This window comes from Castor canadensis, chromosome 7, assembly GCF_047511655.1.
Source record: "Castor canadensis chromosome 7, mCasCan1.hap1v2, whole genome shotgun sequence".
Lineage (NCBI taxonomy): Eukaryota > Metazoa > Chordata > Mammalia > Rodentia > Castoridae > Castor > Castor canadensis.
This window is the reverse complement of record NC_133392.1, coordinates 126,887,934-126,893,933: the sequence shown is the minus strand read 5'-3', so window position 1 is coordinate 126,893,933 and position 6,000 is coordinate 126,887,934. Positions and strand designations below refer to the sequence as shown.

The 6,000-nt window shown below is 38.5% G+C and overlaps 1 pseudogene; it reads right to left on the bottom strand.

The window, feature by feature from the left end:
• Nucleotides 1-982: 982 nt before the first annotated feature.
• LOC141424951 (S-adenosylmethionine decarboxylase proenzyme pseudogene) lies at nt 983-2,684 on the bottom strand (annotated as a pseudogene).
• Between the last annotated feature and the right edge of the window lie 3,316 nt (nt 2,685-6,000).

Genomic DNA, 6,000 nt, shown 5'->3' with positions numbered 1-6,000 from the left:
GTGTGTATGTGTACACTGCTGGGTTGGACTGTAGGTTAAGGACTGTACACAGCTGGCCAGCTCACCCTGTGCACCTTCTTTATTTTGGGATAGAGACCCAGAATTGGAGCTCTAGACAACTATTTTGTTTTCTTCGCTCCCCTGTTTTGGATAGATTTGCTGATTTGGGAGCCTACATCAGTCTGCTTAATTGAAGGGTAGATTTTTCAATCTCTTTAATGAATGTCATTAGAATTTTGATGGGAATTGCATGAATATGTAGATTGCTTTTGGGAGTATAGACATTTTTACTATGTTGATTCTACCAATCCATGAGCATGGGAGATCTCTCTACTTTCTATAGTCTTCCTCAATCTCTTTCTTCAGAAGTTTATAGTGTTTCTTGTAGAGGTTATTCACATCTTTTGTTAGGTTTACACCTAGGTATTTGATTTTTTTTGAGGCTATTGTAAATGGAATTATTTTCATACATTCTTTTTCAGTTTGTACATTGTTAGTGTATAGAAATGCAAAAATGATAAATTTTCTCTGTTCAATACTGATGAAAATCCTTTTATACCACTTCTTAGCAAGTTAGTAAAGGCATGGTGCTCCATTCGAAGAGTACCACATAGCTGATGGTTTCCATAGAGTTCTCGATGTACAATTCTCTTTAGGTCCACCCTGCTAATCAACACTGGACAAGTTTCAAAAAAATTTTTTTGGATACATTCAATTTTGTCGCTCATCTTCCAACACAAGCCATGGCCAGTGAAAAGGAGGTAATGTTCTTATGCTGTTGAAAGAAAACTAAGCCCAGGAACCATCCCCCCCCCTACTCCTATCTGGGCTCTAAGATGAGTATATAAACCCACAGTGTTATAGTGTATTGCTTTATTTGGGGGGCTGGGAGAAGACACCATGGTGAGGGAAGAAACCAATTTAAAGACTACAAATGCAAGAACAATTATTAAAATAGTAATACACAAATGACTAACTGGAATAATCTTAAAGAGGATCCAACTTGTGGAAGAAAAACTTTAATTGCTGTTGCAAAAAACATCTATATGAAGTAGAAATTGGTTTCAATAACATTAGTAGAGAACATGTTGTAAAAAGTGGAGGTAACTGGATGCAAAATTCTGGCAGCAATTTAACAGAACAGTCCCAGATGGTTAGGCTGAGGCCAACACCTAATGAGGACGAAAGCCTTGTCTGTGGGGAATTTTGGCTGATACCTGGAGAAATATTATACTGTGCATAAACCAAATTGAATTATTTTCACAAGTGTTGTAAAGTTTCATATAGTAAAAGGCTTTTTCTACATGCACTTCAAGTTCACAGCAAGAGTGGCATAGAATATCTAAAGACAGAAGAGAGCATTCATGCAAGATATCTAACTCCTTGATATAATAATGCATACACTTCAAAATGATTACACTATCATTACATCTAGGGCTTTCTGCAACTATAAGGTGGTGATAATGTAAAGCATGACCCCCAGTATGAACATCTAGAAAGCAGCCACCACCTCCTATGCATCTTCTCTTTTTGCGTTTTTTCTTCATTTTTCTTAATCAACTCTGCTGTTGTTGCTGCTTCTTAGCAAAACTGGTAAAAACAAAATTGTAATAATTGAACATAGCACTCTGGCAATCAAGACGTTTAAAGCCTTCAATCTTCTGGGGTGAAGAAAGCACTGTGCAACATTTAGAACTCTGATTAACAAACAAGGTGGTCACAAATTTTCCTGGCTTGAAAACTTCCACAACTTTCCTGATCAGGTCATCATAGGAGGTCTGACTTAAATTTGTTTCAAAGCTAACATAAGAAAATTCTGGTTCTGGAGTGATGTGAATAGTCCAATAAGTTCCATCTGATTTCATCCCATGCATCGAATACCCACAAGGATTGAACAGTGTGGCATCAATGACAGAACCTGGTATCAGGTCACGAATTCCACTCTCACAAGTGACATCCTTTGCAGTAACACCATCTTTCATGTAGAACTGGTCCATAACTGCTGGGACAAGCTCACTCATCAGAATTTCCAGGGTTTGATCTGGCTGACTGATTACCCGACTCTCTGGGAAATCCAAAGTATACAAGTACCAACAGTCAGAATTCATACATCCCATACAATATGCTGCTCCATTTGGGAAAATTGCATTAAGAAACTCTATTTCTTCCTGGAAATTCCGGTGTGGGTATCCTTGATGAGAAGGCTTCATAAAATTCTTACGAGAATAAAAGAAGCTTTGAATAGAGTTGAACCCACTGTAATCCCTAGCAAGCTTCAACAGGGGAACCAGTGCTTTCAGTAAGAGGGTGGTACCACATGTCTTCAAAATGAAACGTCTCTTGGAGACAAGCATGCTACTCTCACTGAGTACATAAGCTTCCTGCTTGTCAGTTTTTGTCACACTTATGATTGAACATTGCACATCCTTCAAAAGTACATCCCACTCAGATCTTGGGATAGTGCGGAGATCCCCAGATCCTTGGTTTGCGTCGGGTTGCTGCCGAGAGAACCAAACCTCCAGCAGCTTCTTGGTCCCTTCGAAAAAATGTGCAGCTTCCATCACCGTGAGACTAGCGAACAACCAACAACCACAGAAAATCAACTAAATTAAATCTCTTCTCCCGCCACTGCCGCCGCCGCTGCGGATTGTTCCAGCTGTGTTACTAAAGTTCAGGTTCCTTTTTTTTTTGCTATAATTTTATATTATCTTTTTTTAAAAAAAAGGATTAATAAAATTTTCCCGGCTTTTTTTTGTGAGCGAAAGTTGAACGTGAGTCTGTTGGAAATAGAGGCAGATACAGTTCAGTCTCTTGTACTCCGCTGCTTTCCTGTTAGAGAGAGTAGAGAGAGCGCTAGCTAATGTCGCCCGGCCATACTGTGTAAGCCTACCCCATTTTTCAACAGCTTTCAATATACATCCTTCTGTCGTCTACCTTCACAGATCTTATGTTTTATGATATTACTGATAATCTGTCATTCTCTTTTTCTTTCCCTCTTTCCTTAAGTTCCATAGAGTAGTTCTACTATTACTAACCTGTTCTACATATGAGTTTGTATATGCTCATGCTTATTTATGTGCATATGTTTATCTTTTGTATCTATCTTCCATATGTGAGAGAAAACATGTGGCCTTTGCCTTTCTAAGTCTGGCTTACTTCACTTAACATGATGCCCTCCACTTGCATCCATGTACTTTAAAACCACATATCATTATTCCTTCTGGCTGAGTAAAACTCCATTGTGTATATATACCAAAATTTCTTGATCCATTCATCAGTTGTAGGGTTGTTTCCATAGCTTAGCTATTGTGAATGGTGCTGTGATGAACATTGGTGTACAGGTGTGTATTGTATCCTGACTTACATTCCTTTGAGTAGATGCCCAGGAGTGGTATCACTGGATCACATGAAATTGTGTCTTTAGCTTTTTGAGGAATCTGCATACTGCTTTCCAAAGTAGTTGTACTAATTATCATTGAAGGACTTATTTTTCATCACAAAAAGATGTTGCATTTTGTCAAGTACTTTTTCTGCATTTATTCAGATGATCACATGGATTTTTATTCTTCATTTTGTTGTATTATTGATGTGTGTGTGTGTGTGTGTGTGCTGAAACTTCCTTACATTCTTGGAATAAAGCCCATTTGAGACTGGGTGCAGTGACTCAAGGCTGTAATACTAGCTACTTGAGACTGGGAGATCAGGAGGATCATTGTTCTAGGCCAGCCAAGGCAATATATTCATTAGGCTCCATCTCAACCAGTGACTGTGTGTGTGGTGGTACATGCCTGTCTTCACAGCTATGAAGGGGAGAACAAATAAGAAGATCATGGTTCAGGCTAGCCCAAGCATAAAGTGAAACCCTAGATCAAAAATAACCAATGCAAAATGGGTTGGCAGCGTGGCTCAAGTGATAGAGTGCGTACCTCGCAAGCATGAGGCCCTAATTTTAACTCCCAGTACCATTAAAAGAAAAAGGAAGCCCATTTGATAATGGTATAAATCTTGGTGTATATTCTTTTTTTAAAAAAAATTCATATGTGCATATAATGCTTGGGTCATTTCTCCCCCCTGCCCCAACACCTCCCTTACCACCCACCCTGCCCCCTCCCTCTCCCCCCCAACCCCTCATTACCTGGCATAAACTATTTTGCCCTTATCTCTAATTTTGTTGAAGAGAGAGTATAAGCAATAATAGGAAGGAACAAGGGTTTTTGCTAGTTGAGATAAGGATAGCTATACAGGGAGTTGACTCACATTGATTTCCTGTGCATGTGTGTTACCTTCTAGGTTAATTCTTCTTGATGTAACCTTTTCTCTAATTCCTGGTCTGCTTCTCCTATTGGCCTCAGTTGCTTTAAAGTATCTGTTTAGTTTCTCTGCATTGAGGGCAACAAATGCTATCTAGTTTTTTAAGTATCTTAGCTATCCTAATACCTCCCTTGTGTGCTCTCGCTTTATCATGTAATCAAAGCCCAATCCCCTTATTGTGTTTGCTCTTGATCTAATGTCCACATATGAGGGAGAACATATGATTTTTGGTCTTTTGGGCCAACCTAACCTCACTCAGAATGATGTTCTCCAATTCCATCCAATTACCAGCAAATGAAAACGTTTCATTCTTCTTCATGGCTGCATAAAATTCCATTGTATATAAATACCACATTTTCTTAATCCATTTGACAGTAGTGGGGCATCTTGGTTCTTTCCATAACTTGGCTATTGTGAATACTGCTGCAATAAACATGAGTGTGAAGGTGCCTCTGGAGTAACCTGTGTCACAGTCTTTTGGGTATATCCCCAAGAGTGGTATTGCTGGATCAAATGGTAGATCAATGTTTAGCTTTTTAGTAGCCTCCACATTTTTTTCCAGACTGGTTGTACTAGTTTACATTCCCACCAACAGTGTAAGAGGGTTCCTTTTTCCCCCGCATCCTCCCAACACCTGTTGTTAGTGGTGTTGCTAATGATGGCTATTCTAACAGGGCTGAGGTGGAATCTTAGTGTGGTTTTAATTTGCATTTCCTTTATTGCTAGAGATGGTGAGCATTTTTTCATGTGTTTTTTGGCCATTTGAATTTCTTCTTTTGAAAAGTTCTGTTTAGTTCACTTGCCCATTTCTTTATTGGTTCATTAATTTTGGGAGAATTTAGTTTTTTAAGTTCCCTATATATTCTTCTTATCAGTCCTTTGTCTGATGTATAGCTGGCAAATATTTTCTCCCACTCTGTGGGTGGTCTCTTCAGTTTAGAGACCATTTCTTTTGTTGAGCAGAAGCTTTTAAGTTTTATGAAGTCCCATTTATCTATGCTATCTCTTAGCTGCTGTGCTGTTGGGGTTCCATTGAGAAAGTTCTTACCTATACCTATTAATTCCAGAGTATTTCCTGCTCTTTCCTGTATCAACTTTAGAGTTTGTGGTCTGATATTAAGATCCTTGATCCATTTTGAGTTAATCTTGGTATAGGGTGATATACATGGATCTAGTTTCAGTTTTTTGCAGACTGCTAACCAGTTTTCCCAGCAGTTTTTGTTGAAGAGGCTGTCTTTTCTCCATCGTATATTTTTAGCTCCTTTGTCAAAGACAAGTTGGTTATAGTTGTATGGCTTCATATCTGTGTCCTCTATTCTGTTCCACTGGTCTTCAGTCTGTTTTTGTGCCAGTACCATGCTGTTTTTATTGTTATTGCTTTGTAATATAGTTTGAAGTCAGGTATCGTGATACATCCAGCATTGTTCTTTTGACTGAGTGTTGCCTTGGCTTTTTGTGGCCTCTTGTGTTTCCACATAAATTTCATGGTAGATTTTTCAATCTCTTTAATGAATGTCATTAGAATTTTGATGGGAATTGCATTAATATGTAGATTGCTTTTGGGAGTATAGACATTTTTACTATGTTGATTCTACCAATCCATGAGCATGGGAGATCTCTCTACTTTCTATAGTCTTCCTCAATCTCTTTCTTCAGAAGTTTATAGTGTTTCTTGTAGAGGTTATTCAC